The 24,042-nt window shown below is 31.7% G+C and overlaps 1 pseudogene; it reads right to left on the bottom strand.

Moving 5' to 3' along the window:
• Window positions 1-18,629: 18,629 nt before the first annotated feature.
• Window positions 18,630-20,222, bottom strand: LOC127452708 (uncharacterized; annotated as a pseudogene).
• Between the last annotated feature and the right edge of the window lie 3,820 nt (window positions 20,223-24,042).

Here is a 24,042-nt window from a genome sequence, read left to right as displayed (position 1 = left end):
TTTGTTTCATTAATTAAGAAGTGAATTCAGATGAGAAATGACTCTAAACAACTTTCTGTTCTTAAAAAGTTGCTTTAGAAAATGTGTGAGATGTTTCATCAAGTTTGCAGAGTTCTGATTTGACTTACAGATTTCAGCATTAAAATGTCTTTTTATGTCTCAAATTGTTTTCAAATATGTTGCATGATGCATTTTGAATTGTAATTCTTTTGCAATGCATATCTGCCTATGAGTGAAATTAGAGAATACTTTGTTTCATTAATTAAGAAGTGAATTCAGATGAGAAATGACTTTAAACAACTTTCATGTTCTTAAAAACTTGCTTTTGAAAATGTGTGAGATGTTGGATCAAATTTGCACAGTTCTGAGTTAACTTTTAGATTTCAGCATTAAAATGTCTGTTTATGTCTTAAATTGTTTCAAACATGTTGTAATGATGCATTTTGATTTGTAATTCATTCTTTTGCAATACATATCTGCCTATGAGTAAAATTAGAGAATAGTTTGTTTCATTAAAAAAGCAGTGAACTCTGAGAAAAGACTTTAAACAACTTTCATTTCTTAAAACTTGCTTTTGAAAATGTGTGAGATGTTGGATCAAATTTGCACAGTTCTGAGTTAACTTTTAGATTTCAACATTAAAATGTCTGTTTATGTCTTAAATTGTTTCAAACATGTTGTATGATGCATATTGAATTGTAATTCATTCTTTTGCAATGCATATCTTCCTATGAGTCAAATTAGAGAATAGTTTGTTTCATTAAAAAAGAAGTGAATTCAGATGAGAAATGACTCTAAACAACTTTCTGTTCTTAAAAAGTTGCTTTTGAAAATGTTTGAGATGTTGGATAAAGTTTGCAGAGTTCTGATTTGACTTTCAAATTTCAGCATTAAAATGTCTGTTTATGTCTTAAATTGTTTTCAAACATGTTGTAATGATGCATTTTGATTTGTAATTCATTCTTTTGCAATGCATATCTGCCTATGAGTCAAATTAGTGAATAGTTTGTTTCATTAAAAAAGAAGTGAATGCAGATGAGAAATGACTCTAAACAACTTTCTGTTCTTAAAAAGTTGCTTTAGAAAATGTGTTAGATGTTTGATCAAGTTTGCACAGTTCTGAGTTAACTTTCAGATTTCAACATTAAAATGTCTGATTATGATTAAAATGCTTTCAAACATTTTTGATGCATTTTGAATTGTAATTTTTTTTAATATGCATAGCTGCTTATGAATGAAATTAGAGAATAGTTTGTTTCATTAATTAAGAAGTGAATTCAGATGAGAAATGACTCTAAACAACTTTCTGTTCTTACAAAGTTGCTTTTGAAAATGTGTGAGATGTTTGATAAAGTTTGCAGAGTTCTGATTTGACTTTCAAATTTCAGCATTAAAATGTCTGTTTATGTCTTAAATTGTTTTCAAACATGTTGTAATGATGCATTTTGAATTGTAATTCATTCTTTTGCAATGCATATCTGCCTATGAGTCAAATTAGTGAATAGTTTGTTTCATTAATTAAGAAGTGAATTCAGATGAGAAATGACTCTAAACAACTTTCTGTTCTTAAAAAGTTGCTTTAGAAAATGTGTGAGATGTTTGATCAAAGTTTGCAGAGTTCTGATTTGACTTACAGATTTCAGCATTAAAATGTCTTTTTATGTCTCAAATTGTTTTCAAATATGTTGCATGATGCATATTGAATTGTAATTCATTCTTTTGCAATGCATATCTTCCTATGAGTCACATTAGTGAATATATTGTTTCATTAAAGAAGCAGTGAACTCTGAGAAATGACTTTAAACAACTTTCAGTTCTTAAAAACTGGCTTTTGAAAATGTGTGAGATGTTGGATCAAATTTGCACAGTTCTGAGTTAACTTTTAGATTTCAACATTAAAATATCTGTTTATTTCTTGAATTGCTTTCAAACATGTATGATGCATATTGAATTGTAATTCATTCTTTTGCAATGCATAGCTGCCTATGAATTAAATTAGAGAATAGTTTGTTTCATTAAAAAAAGAAGTGAATGCAGATGAGAAATGACTCTAAACAACTTTCTGTTCTTAAAAAGTTGCTTTAGAAAATGTGTTAGATGTTTGATCAAGTTTGCACAGTTCTGAGTTAACTTTCAGATTTCAACATTAAAATGTCTGTTTATGTCTTAAAATGCTTTCAAAAATGTTGTATGATGCATTTTGAATTGTAATTCTTTTGCAATGCATAGCTGCCTATGAGTCAAATTAGTGAATAGTTTGTTTCATTAAAAAAGAAGTGAATGCAGATGAGAAATGACTCTAAACAACTTTCTGTTCTTAAAAAGTTGCTTTAGAAAATGTGTTAGATGTTTGATCAAGTTTGCACAGTTCTGAGTTAACTTTCAGATTTCAACATTAAAATGTCTGATTATGATTAAATGCTTTCAAACATTTTTGATGCATTTTGAATTGTAATTTTTTTAATATGCATAGCTGCTTATGAATGAAATTAGAGAATAGTTTGTTTCATTAATTAAGAAGTGAATTCAGATGAGAAATGACTCTAAACAACTTTCTGTTCTTAAAAAGTTGCTTTAGAAAATGTGTGAGATGTTTGATCAAGTTTGCAGAGTTCTGATTTGACTTACAGATTTCAGCATTAAAATGTCTTTTTATGTCTCAAATTGTTTTCAAATATGTTGCATGATGCATTTTGAATTGTAATTCTTTTGCAATGCATATCTGCCTATGAGTGACATTAGAGAATACTTTGTTTCATTAATTAAGCAGTGAACTCAGATGAGAAATGACTTTAAACAACTTTCAGTTCTTAAAAACTTGCTTTTGAAAATGTGTGAGATGTTTGATCAAATTTGCACAGTTCTGAGTTAACTTTTAGATTTCAACATTAAAATGTCTGTTTATGTCTTGAATTGCTTTCAAACATGTTGTATGATGCATATTGAATTGTAATTCATTCTTTTGCAATGCATATCTGCCTATGAGTCAAATTAGTGAATAGTTTGTTTCATTAAAAAAGAAGTGAATGCAGATGAGAAATGACTCTAAACAACTTTCTGTTCTTAAAAAGTTGCTTTAGAAAATGTGTTAGATGTTTGATCAAGTTTGCACAGTTCTGAGTTAACTTTCAGATTTCAACATTAAAATGTCTGATTTTGACTTAAAATGCTTTCAAAAATGTTGTATGATGCATTTTGAATTGTAATTCTTTTGCAATGCATAGCTGCCTATGAATTAAATTAGAGAATAGTTTGTTTCATTAATTAAGAAGTGAATTCAGATGAGAAATGACTCTAAACAACTTTCTGTTCTTACAAAGTTGCTTTTGAAAATGTGTGAGATGTTTGATCAAATTTGCACAGTTCTGAGTTGACTTTTAGATTTCAACATTAAAATGTCTGTTTATGTCTTGAATTGCTTTCAAACATGTTGTATGATGCATTTTGAATTGTAATTCATTCTTTTGCAATGCATATCTGCCTATGAGTCAAATTAGTGAATAGTTTGTTTCATTAAAAAAAGAAATGAATTCAGATGAGAAATGACTCTAATCTACTTTCTTTTCTTAAAAAGTTGCTTTTGAAAATGTGTGAGATGTTTGATCAAGTTTGCAGAGTTCTGATTTGACTTACAGATTGCAGCATTAAAATGTCTTTTTATGTCTCAAATTGTTTTCAAATATGTTGCATGATGCATTTTGAATTGTAATTCTTTTGCAATGCATATCTGCCTATGAGTGAAATTAGAGAATACTTTGTTTCATTAATTAAGAAGTGAATTCAGATGAGAAATGACTCTAAACAACTTTCTGTTCTTACAAAGTTGCTTTTGAAAATGTGTGAGATGTTGGATAAAGTTTGCAGAGTTCTGATTTGACTTTCAAATTTCAGCATTAAAATGTCTGTTTATGTCTTAAATTGTTTCAAACATGTTGTAATGATGCATTTTGATTTGTAATACATTCTTTTGCAATGCATATCTTCCTATGAGTCAAATTAGAGAATAGTTTGTTTCATTAAAAAAGCAGTGAACTGCAGATGAGAAATGACTTTAAACAACTTTCAGTTCTTAAAAACTTGCTTTTGAAAATGTGTGAGATGTTGGATCAAATTTGCACAGTTCTGAGTTAACTTTCAGATTTCAACATTGAAATGTCTGATTTTGACTTAAAATGCTTTCAAAAATGTTGTATGATGCATTTTGAATTGTAATTTTTTTGAAATGCATAGCTGCTTATGAATAAAATTAGAGAATAGTTTGTTTCATTAATTAAGAAGTGAATTCAGATGAGAAATGACTCTAAACAACTTTCTGTTCTTAAAAAGTTGCTTTAGAGAATGTGTGAGATGTTTGATCAAGTTTGCAGATTTCTGATTTGACTTACAGATTTCAGCATTAAAATGTCTTTTTATGTCTCAAATTGTTTTCAAATATGTTGCATGATGCATTTTGAATTGTAATTCTTTTGCAATGCATAGCTGCCTATGAGTCAAATTAGTGAATAGTTTGTTTCATTAAAAAAGAAGTGAATGCAGATGAGAAATGACTCTAAACAACTTTCTGTTCTTAAAAAGTTGCTTTAGAAAATGTGTTAGATGTTTGATCAAGTTTGCACAGTTCTGAGTTAACTTTCAGATTTCAACATTAAAATGTCTGATTATGATTAAAATGCTTTCAAACATTTTTGATGCATTTTGAATTGTAATTTTTTTTAAATGCATAGCTGCTTATGAATGAAATTAGAGAATAGTTTGTTTCATTAATTAAGAAGTGAATTCAGATTAGAAATGACTCTAAAAAACTTTCTGTTCTTAAAAAGTTGCTTTAGAATATATGTGAGATGTTTCATCAAGTTTGCAGAGTTCTGATTTGACTTACAGAATTCGGCATTAAAATGTCTTTTTATGTCTCAAATTGTTTTCAAATATGTTGCATGATGCATTTTGAATTGTAATTCTTTTGCAATGCATATCTGCCTATGAGTGAAATTAGAGAATACTTTGTTTCATTAATTAAGAAGTGAATTCAGATGAGAAATGACTCTAAACAACTTTATGTTCTTACAAAGTTGCTTTTGAAAATGTGTGAGATGTTGGATAAAGTTTGCAGAGTTCTGATTTGACTTTCAAATTTCAGCATTAAAATGTCTGTTTATGTCTTAAATTGTTTCAAACATGTTGTAATGATGCATTTTGATTTGTAATACATTCTTTTGCAATGCATATCTTCCTATGAGTCAAATTAGAGAATAGTTTGTTTCATTAAAAAAGCAGTGAACTCTGAGAAATGACTTTAAACAACTTTCAGTTCTTAAAAACTTGCTTTTGAAAATGTGTGAGATGTTGGATCAAATTTGCACAGTTCTGAGTTAACTTTCAGATTTCAACATTGAAATGTCTGATTTTGACTTAAAATGCTTTCAAAAATGTTGTATGATGCATTTTGAATTGTAATTTTTTTGAAATGCATAGCTGCTTATGAATAAAATTAGAGAATAGTTTGTTTCATTAATTAAGAAGTGAATTCAGATGAGAAATGACTCAAAACAACTTTCTGTTCTTAAAAAGTTGCTTTAGAGAATGTGTGAGATGTTTGATCAAGTTTGCAGAGTTCTGATTTGACTTACAGATTTCAGCATTAAAATGTCTTTTTATGTCTCAAATTGTTTTCAAATATGTTGCATGATGCATTTTGAATTGTAATTCTTTTGCAATGCATATCTGCCTATGAGTGAATAAAGAGAATACTTTGTTTAATTAATTAAGAAGTGAATTCAGATGAGAAATGACTCAAAACAACTTTCTGTTCTTAAAAAGTTGCTTTAGAGAATGTGTGAGATGTTTGATCAAGTTTGCAGATTTCTGATTTGACTTACAGATTTCAGCATTAAAATGTCTTTTTATGTCTCAAATTGTTTTCAAATATGTTGCATGATGCATTTTGAATTGTAATTCTTTTTGCAATGCATATCTGCCTAGGAGTCAAATTAGTGAATAGTTTGTTTCATTAAAAAAGAAGTGAATGCAGATGAGAAATGACTCTAAACAACTTTCTGTTCTTAAAAAGTTGCTTTAGAAAATGTGTTAGATGTTTGATCAAGTTTGCACAGTTCTGAGTTAACTTTCAGATTTCAACATTAAAATGTCTGATTATGATTAAAATGCTTTCAAACATTTTTGATGCATTTTGAATTGTAATTTTTTTTGCAATGCATAGCTGCTTATGAATGAAATTAGAGAATAGTTTGTTTCATTAATTAAGAAGTGAATTCAGATGCGAAATGTCTCTAAACAACTTTCTGTTCTTAAAAAGTTGCTTTAGAAAATGTGTGAGATGTTTGATCAAGTTTGCAGAGTTCTGATTTGACTTACAGATTGCAGCATTAAAATGTCTTTTTATGTCTCAAATTGTTTTCAAATATGTTGCATGATGCATTTTGAATTGTAATTCTTTTGCAATGCATATCTGCCTATGAGTGAAATTAGAGAATACTTTGTTTCATTAATTAAGAAGTGAATTCAGATGAGAAATGACTTTAAACAACTTTCATTTCTTAAAACTTGCTTTTGAAAATGTGTGAGATGTTGGATCAAATTTGCACAGTTCTGAGTTAACTTTTAGATTTCAACATTAAAATGTCTGTTTATGTCTTAAATTGTATCAAACATGTTGTATGATGCATATTGAATTGTAATTCATTCTTTTGCAATGCATATCTTCCTATGAGTCAAATTAGAGAATAGTTTGTTTCATTAAAAAAGCAGTGAACTCTGAGAAATGACCCTAAACAACTTTCTGTTCTTAAAAAGTTGCTTTAGAAAATGTGTTAGATGTTTGATCAAGTTTGCACAGTTCTGAGTTAACTTTCAGATTTCAACATTGAAATGTCTGATTTTGACTTAAAATGCTTTCAAAAATTTTGTATGATGCATTTTGAATTGTAATTCTTTTGCAATGCGTAGCTGCCTATGAATTAAATTAGAGAATAGTTTGTTTCATTAAATAAGAAGTGAATTCAGATGAGAAATGACTCTAAACAACTTTCTGTTCTTACAAAGTTGCTTTTGAAAATGTATGAGTTGTTTGATAAAGTTTGCAGAGTTCTGATTTGACTTTCAAATTTCAGCATTAATATGTCTGTTTATGTCTCAAATTGTTTTCAAATATGTTGCATGATGCATTTTGAATTGTAATTCTTTTGCAATGCATAGCTGCCTATGAGTCAAATTAGTGAATAGTTTGTTTCATTAAAAAAGAAGTGAATGCAGATGAGAAATGACTCTAAACAACTTTCTGTTCTTAAAAAGTTGCTTTAGAAAATGTGTTAGATGTTTGATCAAGTTTGCACAGTTCTGAGTTAACTTTCAGATTTCAACATTAAAATGTCTGATTATGATTAAAATGCTTTCAAAAATTTTTGATGCATTTTGAATTGTAATTTTTTTTAAATGCATAGCTGCTTATGAATGAAATTAGAGAATAGTTTGTTTCATTAATTAAGAAGTGAATTCAGATTAGAAATGACTCTAAAAAACTTTCTGTTCTTAAAAAGTTGCTTTAGAATATATGTGAGATGTTTCATCAAGTTTGCAGAGTTCTGATTTGACTTACAGAATTCGGCATTAAAATGTCTTTTTATGTCTCAAATTGTTTTCAAATATGTTGCATGATGCATTTTGAATTGTAATTCTTTTGCAATGCATATCTGCCTATGAGTGAAATTAGAGAATACTTTGTTTCATTAATTAAGAAGTGAATTCAGATGAGAAATGACTCTAAACAACTTTATGTTCTTACAAAGTTGCTTTTGAAAATGTGTGAGATGTTGGATAAAGTTTGCAGAGTTCTGATTTGACTTTCAAATTTCAGCATTAAAATGTCTGTTTATGTCTTAAATTGTTTCAAACATGTTGTAATGATGCATTTTGATTTGTAATACATTCTTTTGCAATGCATATCTTCCTATGAGTCAAATTAGAGAATAGTTTGTTTCATTAAAAAAGCAGTGAACTCTGAGAAATGACTTTAAACAACTTTCAGTTCTTAAAAACTTGCTTTTGAAAATGTGTGAGATGTTGGATCAAATTTGCACAGTTCTGAGTTAACTTTCAGATTTCAACATTGAAATGTCTGATTTTGACTTAAAATGCTTTCAAAAATGTTGTATGATGCATTTTGAATTGTAATGATGCATTTTGAATTGTAATTTTTTTGAAATGCATAGCTGCTTATGAATGAAATTAGAGAATAGTTTGTTTCATTAAGAAGTGAATTCAGATGAGAAATGACTCTAAACAACTTTCTGTTCTTACAAAGTTGTTTTTGAAAATGTGTGAGATGTTTGATAAAGTTTGCAGAGTTCTGATTTGACTTTCAAATTTCAGCATTAAAATGTCTGTTTATGCCTTAAACTGTTTCAAACATGTTGTAATGATGCATTTTGATTTGTAATTCATTCTTTTCCAATGCATATCTGCCTATGAGTCAAATTAGTGAACAGTTTGTTTCATTAAAAAAGAAGTGAATGCAGATGAGAAATGACTCAAAACAACTTTCTGTTCTTAAAAAGTTGCTTTAGAAAATGTGTTAGATGTTTGATCAAGTTTGCACAGTTCTGAGTTAACTTTCAGATTTCAACATTAAAATGTCTGATTATGATTAAAATGCTTTCAAACATTTTTGATGCATTTTGAATTGTAATTTTTTTAAAATGCATAGCTGCTTATGAATGAAATTAGATAATAGTTTGTTTCATTAATTAAGAAGTGAATTCAGATTAGAAATGGCTCTAAAAAACTTTCTGTTCTTAAAAAGTTGCTTTAGAGAATGTGTGAGATGTTTGATCAAGTTTGCAGAGTTCTGATTTGACTTACAGATTTCAGCATTAAAATGTCTTTTTATGTCTCAAATTGTTTTCAAATATGTTGCATGATGCATTTTGAATTGTAATTCTTTTGCAATGCATATCTGCCTATGAGTGAAATTAGAGAATACTTTGTTTCATTAATTATGAAGTGAATTCAGATGAGAAATGACTCAAAACAACTTTCTGTTCTTAAAAAGTTGCTTTAGAGAATGTGTGAGATGTTTGATCAAGTTTGCAGAGTTCTGATTTGACTTACAGATTTCAGCATTAAAATGTCTTTTTATGTCTTAAATTGTTTCAAACATGTTGTAATGATGCATTTTGAATTGTAATTCTTTTGCAATGCATATCTGCCTATGAGTGAATAAAGAGATACTTGTTTCATTAATTAAAGTGAATTCAGATGAGAAATGACTCTAAAACAACGTTCTGTTCTTACAAAGTTGCTTTAGAAAATGTGTGAGATGTTTGATCAAGTTTGCAGATTTCTGATTTGACTTTCAGATTTCAGCATTAAATATGTCTTTTTATGTCTCAAATTGTTTTCAAATATGTTGCAATGATGCATTTTGAATTGTAATTCATTCATTTGCAATGCATAGCTGCCTATGAGTCAAATTAGTGAATAGTTTGTTTCATTAAAAAAGAAGTGAATGCAGATGAGAAATGACTCTAAACAACTTTCTGTTCTTAAAAAGTTGCTTTAGAAAATGTGTTAGATGTTTGATCAAGTTTGCACAGTTCTGAGTTAACTTTCAGATTTCAACATTAAAATGTCTGATTATGATTAAAATGCTTTCAAACATTTTTGATGCATTTTGAATTGTAATTTTTTTTAAATGCATAGCTGCTTATGAATGAAATTAGAGAATAGTTTGTTTCATTAATTAAGAAGTGAATTCAGATTAGAAATGACTCTAAAAAACTTTCTGTTCTTAAAAAGTTGCTTTAGAATATATGTGAGATGTTTCATCAAGTTTGCAGAGTTCTGATTTGACTTACAGAATTCGGCATTAAAATGTCTTTTTATGTCTCAAATTGTTTTCAAATATGTTGCATGATGCATTTTGAATTGTAATTCTTTTGCAATGCATATCTGCCTATGAGTGAAATTAGAGAATACTTTGTTTCATTAATTAAGAAGTGAATTCAGATGAGAAATGACTCTAAACAACTTTATGTTCTTACAAAGTTGCTTTTGAAAATGTGTGAGATGTTGGATAAAGTTTGCAGAGTTCTGATTTGACTTTCAAATTTCAGCATTAAAATGTCTGTTTATGTCTTAAATTGTTTCAAACATGTTGTAATGATGCATTTTGATTTGTAATACATTCTTTTGCAATGCATATCTTCCTATGAGTCAAATTAGAGAATAGTTTGTTTCATTAAAAAAGCAGTGAACTCTGAGAAATGACTTTAAACAACTTTCAGTTCTTAAAAACTTGCTTTTGAAAATGTGTGAGATGTTGGATCAAATTTGCACAGTTCTGAGTTAACTTTCAGATTTCAACATTGAAATGTCTGATTTTGACTTAAAATGCTTTCAAAAATGTTGTATGATGCATTTTGAATTGTAATTTTTTTGAAATGCATAGCTGCTTATGAATAAAATTAGAGAATAGTTTGTTTCATTAATTAAGAAGTGAATTCAGATGAGAAATGACTCAAAACAACTTTCTGTTCTTAAAAAGTTGCTTTAGAGAATGTGTGAGATGTTTGATCAAGTTTGCAGAGTTCTGATTTGACTTACAGATTTCAGCATTAAAATGTCTTTTTATGTCTCAAATTGTTTTCAAATATGTTGCATGATGCATTTTGAATTGTAATTCTTTTGCAATGCATATCTGCCTATGAGTGAATAAAGAGAATACTTTGTTTAATTAATTAAGAAGTGAATTCAGATGAGAAATGACTCAAAACAACTTTCTGTTCTTAAAAAGTTGCTTTAGAGAATGTGTGAGATGTTTGATCAAGTTTGCAGATTTCTGATTTGACTTACAGATTTCAGCATTAAAATGTCTTTTTATGTCTCAAATTGTTTTCAAATATGTTGCATGATGCATTTTGAATTGTAATTCTTTTGCAATGCATATCTGCCTAGGAGTCAAATTAGTGAATAGTTTGTTTCATTAAAAAAGAAGTGAATGCAGATGAGAAATGACTCTAAACAACTTTCTGTTCTTAAAAAGTTGCTTTAGAAAATGTGTTAGATGTTTGATCAAGTTTGCACAGTTCTGAGTTAACTTTCAGATTTCAACATTAAAATGTCTGATTATGATTAAAATGCTTTCAAACATTTTTGATGCATTTTGAATTGTAATTTTTTTTGCAATGCATAGCTGCTTATGAATGAAATTAGAGAATAGTTTGTTTCATTAATTAAGAAGTGAATTCAGATGCGAAATGTCTCTAAACAACTTTCTGTTCTTAAAAAGTTGCTTTAGAAAATGTGTGAGATGTTTGATCAAGTTTGCAGAGTTCTGATTTGACTTACAGATTGCAGCATTAAAATGTCTTTTTATGTCTCAAATTGTTTTCAAATATGTTGCATGATGCATTTTGAATTGTAATTCTTTTGCAATGCATATCTGCCTATGAGTGAAATTAGAGAATACTTTGTTTCATTAATTAAGAAGTGAATTCAGATGAGAAATGACTTTAAACAACTTTCATTTCTTAAAACTTGCTTTTGAAAATGTGTGAGATGTTGGATCAAATTTGCACAGTTCTGAGTTAACTTTTAGATTTCAACATTAAAATGTCTGTTTATGTCTTAAATTGTATCAAACATGTTGTATGATGCATATTGAATTGTAATTCATTCTTTTGCAATGCATATCTTCCTATGAGTCAAATTAGAGAATAGTTTGTTTCATTAAAAAAGCAGTGAACTCTGAGAAATGACCCTAAACAACTTTCTGTTCTTAAAAAGTTGCTTTAGAAAATGTGTTAGATGTTTGATCAAGTTTGCACAGTTCTGAGTTAACTTTCAGATTTCAACATTGAAATGTCTGATTTTGACTTAAAATGCTTTCAAAAATTTTGTATGATGCATTTTGAATTGTAATTCTTTTGCAATGCGTAGCTGCCTATGAATTAAATTAGAGAATAGTTTGTTTCATTAAATAAGAAGTGAATTCAGATGAGAAATGACTCTAAACAACTTTCTGTTCTTACAAAGTTGCTTTTGAAAATGTATGAGTTGTTTGATAAAGTTTGCAGAGTTCTGATTTGACTTTCAAATTTCAGCATTAATATGTCTGTTTATGTCTCAAATTGTTTTCAAATATGTTGCATGATGCATTTTGAATTGTAATTCTTTTGCAATGCATAGCTGCCTATGAGTCAAATTAGTGAATAGTTTGTTTCATTAAAAAAGAAGTGAATGCAGATGAGAAATGACTCTAAACAACTTTCTGTTCTTAAAAAGTTGCTTTAGAAAATGTGTTAGATGTTTGATCAAGTTTGCACAGTTCTGAGTTAACTTTCAGATTTCAACATTAAAATGTCTGATTATGATTAAAATGCTTTCAAAAATTTTTGATGCATTTTGAATTGTAATTTTTTTTAAATGCATAGCTGCTTATGAATGAAATTAGAGAATAGTTTGTTTCATTAATTAAGAAGTGAATTCAGATTAGAAATGACTCTAAAAAACTTTCTGTTCTTAAAAAGTTGCTTTAGAATATATGTGAGATGTTTCATCAAGTTTGCAGAGTTCTGATTTGACTTACAGAATTCGGCATTAAAATGTCTTTTTATGTCTCAAATTGTTTTCAAATATGTTGCATGATGCATTTTGAATTGTAATTCTTTTGCAATGCATATCTGCCTATGAGTGAAATTAGAGAATACTTTGTTTCATTAATTAAGAAGTGAATTCAGATGAGAAATGACTCTAAACAACTTTATGTTCTTACAAAGTTGCTTTTGAAAATGTGTGAGATGTTGGATAAAGTTTGCAGAGTTCTGATTTGACTTTCAAATTTCAGCATTAAAATGTCTGTTTATGTCTTAAATTGTTTCAAACATGTTGTAATGATGCATTTTGATTTGTAATACATTCTTTTGCAATGCATATCTTCCTATGAGTCAAATTAGAGAATAGTTTGTTTCATTAAAAAAGCAGTGAACTCTGAGAAATGACTTTAAACAACTTTCAGTTCTTAAAAACTTGCTTTTGAAAATGTGTGAGATGTTGGATCAAATTTGCACAGTTCTGAGTTAACTTTCAGATTTCAACATTGAAATGTCTGATTTTGACTTAAAATGCTTTCAAAAATGTTGTATGATGCATTTTGAATTGTAATTTTTTTGAAATGCATAGCTGCTTATGAATGAAATTAGAGAATAGTTTGTTTCATTAAGAAGTGAATTCAGATGAGAAATGACTCTAAACAACTTTCTGTTCTTACAAAGTTGTTTTTGAAAATGTGTGAGATGTTTGATAAAGTTTGCAGAGTTCTGATTTGACTTTCAAATTTCAGCATTAAAATGTCTGTTTATGCCTTAAACTGTTTCAAACATGTTGTAATGATGCATTTTGATTTGTAATTCATTCTTTTCCAATGCATATCTGCCTATGAGTCAAATTAGTGAACAGTTTGTTTCATTAAAAAAGAAGTGAATGCAGATGAGAAATGACTCAAAACAACTTTCTGTTCTTAAAAAGTTGCTTTAGAAAATGTGTTAGATGTTTGATCAAGTTTGCACAGTTCTGAGTTAACTTTCAGATTTCAACATTAAAATGTCTGATTATGATTAAAATGCTTTCAAACATTTTTGATGCATTTTGAATTGTAATTTTTTTAAAATGCATAGCTGCTTATGAATGAAATTAGATAATAGTTTGTTTCATTAATTAAGAAGTGAATTCAGATTAGAAATGGCTCTAAAAAACTTTCTGTTCTTAAAAAGTTGCTTTAGAAAATGTGTGAGATGTTTCATCAAGATTTCAGAGTTCTGATTTGACTTACAGATTTCAGCATTAAAATGTCTTTTTATGTCTCAAATTGTTTTCAAATATGTTGCATGATGCATTTTGAATTGTAATTCTTTTGCAATGCATATCTGCCTATGAGTGAAATTAGAGAATACTTTGTTTCATTAATTAAGAAGTGAATTCAGATGAGAAATGACTCTAAACAACTTTCTGTTCTTACAAAGTTGCTTTTGAAAATGTGTAAGATGTTGGATAAAGTTTGCAGAGTTCTGATTTGACTTTCAAATTTCAGCATTAAAATGATTGTTTATGTCTTAAATTGTTTCAAACATGTTGCATGATGCATTTTGAATTGTAATTCTTTTGCAATGCATATCTGCCTATGAGTCAAATTAGTGAATATTTTGTTTCATTAAAAAAGCAATGAACTCTGAGAAATGACTTTAAACAACTTTCAGTTCTTAAAAACTTGCTTTTGAAAATGTGTGAGATGTTTGATCAAGTTTTCACAGCTCTGAGTTAACTCAGATTTCAACATTAAAATGTCTGATTATGATTAAAATGCTTTCAAACATGTTTGATGCATTTTGAATTGTAATTCTTTTGCAATGCATAGCTGCCTATGACTGAAATTAGAGAATAGTTTGTTTCATTTATTAAGAAGTGAATTCAGATGAGAAATGACTCTAAACATCTTTCTGTTCTTACAAAGTTGCTTTTGAAAATGTGTGAGATGTTTGATCAAGTTTACAGAGTTCTGATTTGACTTTAAGATTTCAACATTAAATTGTCTGTTTATGTCTTAAATTGCTTTCAAACATGTTGTATGATTAATTTTGATTTGTAATTCATTCTTTTGCAATGCATATCTGCCTATGAGTCAAATAAGTGAATAGTTTGTTTCATTAATTAAGTGAATTCAGATGAGAAATGACTCTAAAAAACGTTCTGTTCTTACAAAGTTGCTTTAGAAAATGTGTGAGATGTTTGATCAAGTTTGCAGAGTTCTGATTTGACTTTCAGATTTCAGCATTAAATATTCTGTTTATGTCTTAAATTGTTTTCAAACATGTTGAAATGATGCATTTTGATTTGTAATTCATTCATTTGCAATGCATATCTGCCTATGAGTGAAATTAGAGAATAGTTTGTTTCATTAAAAAAGAAGTGAATGCAGATGAGAAATGACTCTAAACAACTTTCTGTTCTTAGAAAGTTGTTTTTGAAAATGTGTTAGATGTTTGATCAAGTTTGCACAGTTCTGTGTTAACTTTCAGATTTCAACATTAAAATGTCTGTTTATGTCTTAAATTGTTTTCAAATATGTTGCATGATGCATTTTGAATTGTAATTCTTTTGCAATGCATATCTGCCTATGAGTGAATAAAGAGAATACTTTGTTTCATTAAAAAAGAAGTGAATGCAGATGAGAAATGACTCTAAACAACTTTCTGTTCTTAAAAAGTTGCTTTAGAAAATGTGTTAGATGTTTGATCAAGTTTGCACAGTTCTGAGTTAACTTTCAGATTTCAACATTAAAATGTCTGTTTATGTCTTAAATTGTTTCAAAAATGTTGTAATGATGCGTTTTGATTTGTAATTCATTCTTTTGCAATGCATATCTGCCTATGAGTCAAATTATTGAATAGTTTGTTTCATTAAAAAAGCAGTGAACTCTGATGAGAAATGACTCTAAACAACTTTCAATTCTTAAAAACTTGCTTTTGAATATGTGTGAGATGTTTGATCAATTTTGCACAGTTCTGAGTTAACTTTTAGATTTCAACATTAAAATGTCTGTTTATGTCTTAAATTGCTTTCAAACATGTTGTATGATGCATATTGAAATTTAATTAATTCTTTTGCAATGCATATCTGCCTATGAATGAAATTAGAGAATAGTTTGTTTCATTAAAAAAGAAGTGAATGCAGATGAGAAATGACTCTAAACAACTTTCTGTTCTTAAAAAGTTGCTTTAGAAAATGTGTTAGATGTTTGATCAAGTTTGCAGAGTTCTGAGTTAACTTTCAGATTTCAACATTAAAATGTCTGATTTTTGACTTTAAAATGCTTTCAAAAATGTTGTATGATGCATTTTGAATTGTAATTCTTTTTCAGTGCATAGCTGCCTATGAATGAAATTAGAGAATAGTTTGTTTTTATTAATTAAGAAGTGAATTCATATTAGAAATGACTCTAAAAAACTTTCTGTTCTTAAAAAGTTGCTTTAGAAAATGTGTGAGATGTTTGATCAAGTTTGCAGAGTTCTGATTTGATACAGATTTCAGCATTAAAATGTCTGTTTATGTCTCAAATTGTTTTCAAATATGTTGCATGATGCATTTTGAATTGTAATTCTTTTGCAATACATATCTGCCTATGAGTGAAATTAGAGAATACTTTGTTTCATTAATTAAGAAGTGAATTCAGATGAGAAATGACTCTAAACAACTTTCAGTTCTTAAAAACTTTCTTTTGAAAATGTGTGAGATGTTGGATAAAGTTTGCAGAGTTCTGATTTGACTTTCAAATTTCAGCATTAAAATGTCTGTTTATGTCTTAAATTGTTTCAAACATGTTGTAGTGATGCATTTTGATTTGTAATTCATTCTTTTGCAATGCATATCTGCCTATGAGTCAAATTAGTGAATAGTTTGTTTCATTAAAAAAGCAGTGAACTCTGGTGAGAAATGATTCTAAACAACTTTCTGTTCTTAAAAACTTGCTTTTGAATATGTGTGAGATGTTTGATCAAGTTTGCACAGTTCTGAGATAACTTTTAGATTTCAACATTAAAATGTCTGTTTATGTCTTAAATTGCTTTCAGACATGTTGTATGATGCATATTGAATTGTAATTCATTCTTTTGCAATGCATATCTGCCTATGAGTGAAATTAGTGAATAGTTTGTTTCATTAAAAAAGAAGTGAATGCAGATGAGAAATGACTCTAAACAACTTTCTGTTCTTAAAAAATTGCTTTAGAAAATGTGTTAGATGTTTGATCACGTTTGCAGAGTTCTGAGTTAACTTTCAGATTTCAACATTAAAATGTCTGATTTTGACTTAAAATGCTTTCAAAAATGTTGTATGATGCATTTTGAATTGTAATTCTTTTGCAGTGCATAGCTGCCTATGAATTAAATTAGAGAATAGTTTGTTTCATTAAAAAAGAAGTGAATTCAGATGAGAAATGACACTAATCTATGTAGCAAATTAGCTTAAAAGGGAATTATTTATAATTAATTATAACTGGTTTTAATTAATAATAAATATTTAGATTAGATCTTAGAATTAACTGTAGCAGAATCGATATTACAATTACTTGATCCGTCCGTCCAGCGAGCAGACAATATAATTATTTATCAATTCTAGGAAAATTACTTTCCTGGCCAAGGAACAATAGTCTTCCTACTTATACAGTGCTAGCAGTAGTTTAGCATGTAGCAAGGAGCAACATTCAGTGACTTTGAATTGTGAGCGGAACACAGAGACAATCAATTGTGAATATAAGGGATTTAATAAATGAAACTATAACTAACATACAAACAAACTAAGCAAACATACATATATAGAATGAAGGAAAGTAAGGAAAAGAGAGAGAGAAGAGCACAGAATGGCAATATTTCACGTCAGTTAACCACAGCCTAACTGAGAATCATCAGAGGCACAATTCACCTTAAAAGGGGTTCAAACTTAAACGCGCATCTAATCAGTTGTAAATGGTTACTTGCATTGGTTTGTTACTGAATAAGAGTCTTGATGCGGTAGACGAGGTCCTCGATGATTTCTTTAGGAGTGAGTTGAAGAAGTCCACAGGAAATCCACAAAGTTACTTGAAGGTAAACACTGCCAGAAGGTTAAACTCAAGAGAGAGTTTTGGAGTGGGTTGGTCTCAAGAAGAAGAGTTTTGAGCGATGATTAGTCTGCGCTCTGGAGTTTTGATAGTTCATTGCCGCACCTCTTTTGTGGGTGGAGTGGCCAATCAGAGGCATGCATTTTGAGCGGGAGAAACATCCTTTGTCTCCGTTTATGGCCCATTCGCATTTTATTGCTGATCTGGACCGCTAGTGCAGCTTTTAATTCAAAACATAGTAAGAATTGTTCGATGCATTTCACGATCACATGGTGTACATTATTGTGTGAGAAATAAAGGGAAGATCATTTTGATACCAAGAAGGTAACCTCCAGACGATATTAAGCAGAGATACACTCATACACTTGAATATAGGCATTTAACGTCTAACTAATACAAGTAAAGGGTTTTAACTAAGTTAATATGATAGGGGAATATACATACAACACATGCATATAGCAGATACATTTATAACTGCTTACTATGGCCTAAATAGAGAAAATGTCTTTAGGTGTGTGTGTGACGTGTATTGGAATTACTGGAGACAGACAACTGCTCTGGTGCCTGGCACGGGGGGGTCACCGCCCTTTCTGTGGAATGTGTTTGAAGCTTGATGGAGACACTTCAGAGGAGACCTGTTTTAGCATCCTTTTGATAGTGATAAAGACCATCTGCAATTTAGCACCCATATAAATGTAAACGTGGAGGCCAGGTCAGTAATTTATATGCAAATATCAAAAGGCTAAAAGGTTTTTTTTTTCAAACAAAGTTTTTTTCAAACAAAGTGTAATTAGCCATCACTGATCTTACACAGACGTTACAGACTCCGCCTTTTTGTCTGAAGATGCTCTGAATTGAGACATCATCAGACAACAGTGGATCATGATGGTTAAATGGCAGGTGGGTGGTGAAGGCCGGATGGCAGGTGGATCCTGATGGTTAGATGGCAGGTGGATCATGAAGGTTAAAAGGCAGCAGTGCACCTGTTCATGGACCTTTGCACCCCGTTGACTCTGTTAAACAGGACAAAGGCAAGGCTGAGTGTCAGGGTGTACCCAATTGCTGTTGCGAGGCTCGGCGCGGCGCCCTCTAGGGCAAGTTCTGAACTCTGATTAGTGACAGGATAGATTGTGGGGGGTTTTCCCATCTTTTCAGAAGCAGTTCTTTGTTTGGCATAGGCCTTATGGCTTAAGTCTCGCAGCTGTTGGGTGGACATAGTCCGTGGGCAAGCCAGAACCCCCAAATGGTGACTCACTGTTGGGTGCAGGTTCCGGAGGAACAGAGTTTTGAAATTGAATTCTTCTTCCATTCCTGGCTCATTCCGTGCTCCGAAGTATGCTTGTCTGAGCCTGTTGTAGAAAGAATGCATGGTTTCCTGTCTGCCCTGTTTAAGGTCCATGGCCGTAATCAGCCCTTGCTCTGATTCTGGGTCAGAGAATTCTTTAATCAAAGCCTGCTGCAGTTGCTGGTAATCCACTTTGACTGTTTCTGGCTGTCGGTCTAGAAAGCTCCGGACTTCACGGCTGGCGGTGATTCTGAGCAGGTACAGTCTGTCTCATGTGGTAACATTGGCAACAGTTTGCAAGTGAAAATCAATGTCTTTTAAATAGTCGTGCACATCGTGGCCTCCTGCAGGGCTTGGAGTGAAAGTGGGAATGTTTCTAGCCAGCTTATCCAATTCTTTAGGTGACACACCGTGACTGGAAGACAGCCTTTGGAAAGGCTCCCACCCCCTTTCTGCTGTTGGGGGTTCTGGGATGCTGGCAGGTGATGTCTTGAGCAGTGGGCTCTCTTGTCTAGGAGGTATCAGTCTACTGGTTAGGGGAAATTCTGTGGTGTGCATTTCCCTTTCAGAGTCACTTTGCAGTCTATATGAATGTTTAAGTTCTCGGTGAACTGTGTCACGTTCTTCTTTCAAATAGTCTCTTTGTTGGGCCAGGGCACTGACTTCAGCCCGGGCACTTTGCAGGTGGCCCTCACAGGCCTTGGCCCTGGCTTCTCTTTCTTTAAGTTCAGTCTCTGCTCTCCTCAGGAGAGCCTCAGCTTGCTGGAGTTTTTTACTCAGCTCCTCTCTGGTGTCCTTTTCCTGCTGCTCTCGTCGTGCTGTATCTACACGGAGATCAGTCAGGGCGTTCTGGAGTCTCTCTACTTCCTCCTGCAGCTCTGGGTCCTTTTCGTCCGCTGTCCTGTGCTCGTGCTGAGTCTCCGAGGTTAGCTGGTCCAGTTGACTCTGAGCGCGCATCCAGTTTCTCTGAGCTTCCTCAGCCTGGAGCTTCAGCGCTGCTGCTTCCTGTTCCTGGCGGGAGATGCTTGCTTCACTCAGCTTTGCCTGGCCGAGGAGGTTATGGGCCAGTGACCCGACGATCTTGGCCAGCTCTTTGTGGCTGTAGTCCTGTGTCGGATCGTGGGCCATCAAGGTGCTCAGATTGTTGTCGAGCTGTTCCCGGCTCATGTTCTGCAGGTCCCCGGCGGCTTCAGGAATAAGGGTGCTAGTCAGGGCACTCAGCCAGGTCTCTAGTCGATCCCAGTGGGCATCAGGGCTGGATGATCGAGACATGTTGGCTCACTGGTGAAGAGAGAGAGGGAGAGAGAGAGAGGGAGAGAGGGGGAGGGACAGCACACAGGCCAATGCAAGTTCTTATAGCGTTAGCAGGCTACAATTATAGTAATTTTTATGTTCTATGCTCGGTCTGTTTGATGGATACAAACAGTTAACGGAGGGTAGACTTGGCACCTGTTATCTCAGCCGTGAATGGCAAGGTGAGTCTAATTGTTGTGGGGCACCGGAAAGGATCTAACAAAAGATTGTTGACGGCGTGATCATCTAAAGACTTTGGCAGCTTGGGTCGTCAATCTATTACTCGGCTTCCTCTGATGATTCTCAAAGGTTAGGTCACTTAAAGGTTGAGGAAAAACCTGATTTTGGGGTTTCGCTAGTTGGAAGGGTCAGTATTCTATGGGTTAGGCTTAGTGATGGATCGAGGTGATCCAGTCGGGATCCCGTGGCAGCTCACTGTGATCCGCCGTGGGGGCCACCGTCGCTTCACCAACTAAGCACTAGAGGGAGTGTTACCTATAGGTGCACACAAATGGCTAGAATACAGAGATTAATTTTACATTTAAATTCAAACACTGTTTGAACTAAATTTAAAAGTGGGTGGCTAAGGCAAGAGAGAAAGAGGCCTGTATAATACAGAATGATAATAATAATAAAAAAATAAAAAAAATTAAAAAAAAAAATTTAAATGTAAAAAAAAATTACAAAAATAAAAAAACATTTTTTTTTTTTAAATAAAAACAATTTTTTTTTAAATAAAATAAAAAAAATAACATTTAAAAATAAAAATAAGAAAATAAAAGGAGAAGAATAAAAGTTATGATAATAAAATAAATTAAAACAAACCAAGGAAGAATTGGAATAAGTTTTTCAAATGCAATGACAGGGCTAACCAAGGAAAACCAACCTACTGAGAATGGCCACAAGGTGGTGTGGGTGAGCCACCCAAGGTTCAGAGGAAAACAAAAGGGTAGAGGTGAAATTTGAGAAGTGCTAGACACTTAACTAAACTGCCCTCTAGTGTTAATCAAAGGTACTGTGATTAAATCTGAGCGCGTCTAGTGTGATTGCTCTCACTCTAGCGGCTGATTTACTGCAACGATCACAAGTACAATGCAATTTGATCCGAACCGAATTTTAGTTTGTGCAAATTAACTGCACAAAGGTGTGTGGCAGGGTTTCTTCGCTGCCTGTTACACAATAACAATTATAACAACAGGATTTCTTCGCTGTTATTACACAAGTTATCAATTATGAACGAACAGGATTTCTTCGCTGCTGTTACACAAATTATCAATTATGAACGACAGGATTTCTTCGCTGTTGTTACACAAATTATCACTTGATCAAGGTTTTTTAACTCTCATTTACATACCAATTAGATATGATTAGATTTGAATTAGGCACCCATTCGTACGTTAATGGTTAACCCCAGAGAGTAACGATCATCTAGTTGAATGAAATTTGCAACACAAATAACTTCAGTCTAGCGATACAATCACCTAAGGCCTTTAAAAGATGATAAGAGGAGCATCGCTCAAATCCATCTTTATCGCAATGAAGGAAGTTTTCTTCGTTCCAACATGCGTTTTAAATAATATTAAAATGTAGTGCAAAGAGGTTTCTTCGTCTTTACAGAACGATTTTAATATTATGAACTGCAGTTTACTTTTACAATTACAATTAACAGTGACTAAATGTTAGTCAAATAGAGGCTGTTAAAAATACAGTACTGGAGGTGGCTTTAACCATCCGATCAAAAGAGTGAGTCCGCGTTGCGGCTTGTCTCACTCTGAGCGCGCATAATACAAAAACACAAATAAATTGATACTGAGTTTTCTCACAAACAAAGTTTGAATGTTCCCGCATTCTCCACCATTAATATATGTAGCAAATTAGCTTAAAAGGGAATTATTTATAATTAATTATAACTGGTTATAATTAATAATAAATATTTAGATTAGATCTTAGAATTAACTGTAGCAGAATCGATATTACAATTACTTGATCCGTCCGTCCAGCGAGCAGACAATATAATTATTTATCAATTCTAGGAAAATTACTTTCCTGGCCAAGGAACAATAGTCTTCCTACTTATACAGTGCTAGCAGTAGTTTAGCATGTAGCAAGGAGCAACATTCAGTGACTTTGAATTGTGAGCGGAACACAGAGACAATCAATTGTGAATATAAGGGATTTAATAAATGAAACTATAACTAACATACAAACAAACTAAGCAAACATACATATATAGAATGAAGGAAAGTAAGGAAAAGAGAGAGAGAAGAGCACAGAATGGCAATATTTCACGTCAGTTAACCACAGCCTAACTGAGAATCATCAGAGGCACAATTCACCTTAAAAGGGGTTCAAACTTAAACGCGCATCTAATCAGTTGTAAATGGTTACTTGCATTGGTTTGTTACTGAATAAGAGTCTTGATGCGGTAGACGAGGTCCTCGATGATTTCTTTAGGAGTGAGTTGAAGAAGTCCACAGGAAATCCACAAAGTTACTTGAAGGTAAACACTGCCAGAAGGTTAAACTCTAGGTTAAAGGTTAAAGAGTTTTGGAGTGGGTTGGTCTCAAGAAGAAGAGTTTTGAGCGATGATTAGTCTGCGCTCTGGAGTTTTGATAGTTCATTGCCGCACCTCTTTTGTGGGTGGAGTGGCCAATCAGAGGCATGCATTTTGAGCGGGAGAAACATCCTTTGTCTCCGTTTATGGCCCATTCGCATTTTATTGCTGATCTGGACCGCTAGTGCAGCTTTTAATTCAAAACATAGTAAGAATTGTTCGATGCATTTCACGATCACATGGTGTACATTATTGTGTGAGAAATAAAGGGAAGATCATTTTGATACCAAGAAGGTAACCTCCAGACGATATTAAAGCAGAGATACACTCATACGCTTGAATATAGGCATTTAACGTCTAACTAATACAAGTAAAGGGTTTTAACTAAGTTAATATGATAGGGGAATATACATACAACACATGCATATAGCAGATACATTTATAACTGCTTACTATGGCCTAAATAGAGAAAATGTCTTTAGGTGTGTGTGTGACGTGTATTGGAATTACTGGAGACAGACAACTGCTCTGGTGCCTGGCACGGGGGGGGGTCACCGCCCTTTCTGTGGAATGTGTTTGAAGCTTGATGGAGACACTTCAGAGGAGACCTGTTTTAGCATCCTTTTGATAGTGATAAAGACCATCTGCAATTTAGCACCCATATAAATGTGAACGTGGAGGCCAGGTCAGTAATTTATATGCAAATGTCAAAAGGCTAAAAGGTTTTTTTTTCAAACAAAGTTTTTTTCAAACAAATTGTAATTAACCATCACTGATCTTACACAGACGTTACATCTACTTTCTGTTCTTACAAAGTTGCTTTTGAAAATGTGTGAGATGTTTGATCAAGTTTGCACAGTTCTGAGTTAACTTACAGATTTCAACATTAAAATGTCTGATTATGATTAAAATGCTTTCAAACATGTTTGATGCATTTTGAATTGTAATTTTTTTGCAATGCATAGCTGCTTATGAATGAAATTAGAGAATAGTTTGTTTCATTAATTAAGAAGTGAATTCAGATGAGAAATGACCCTAAAAAACTTTCTGTTCTTAAAAAGTTGCTTTAGAAAATGTGTGAGATGTTTCAAGTTTGCAGAGTTCTGATTTGACTTACAGATTTCAGCATTAAAATGTCTTTTTATGTCTCAAATTGTTTTCAAATATGTTGCATGATGCATTTTGAATTGTAATTCTTTTGCAATGCATATCTGCCTATGAGTGAATAAAGAGAATACTTTGTTT

The sequence above is a fragment of the Myxocyprinus asiaticus genome, chromosome 15, assembly GCF_019703515.2.
Source record: "Myxocyprinus asiaticus isolate MX2 ecotype Aquarium Trade chromosome 15, UBuf_Myxa_2, whole genome shotgun sequence".
Taxonomy (NCBI): Eukaryota; Metazoa; Chordata; class Actinopteri; order Cypriniformes; family Catostomidae; genus Myxocyprinus; species Myxocyprinus asiaticus.
The sequence above is the reverse complement of the archived record's forward strand: the minus strand, read 5'-3'. Positions and strand labels throughout refer to the sequence as shown.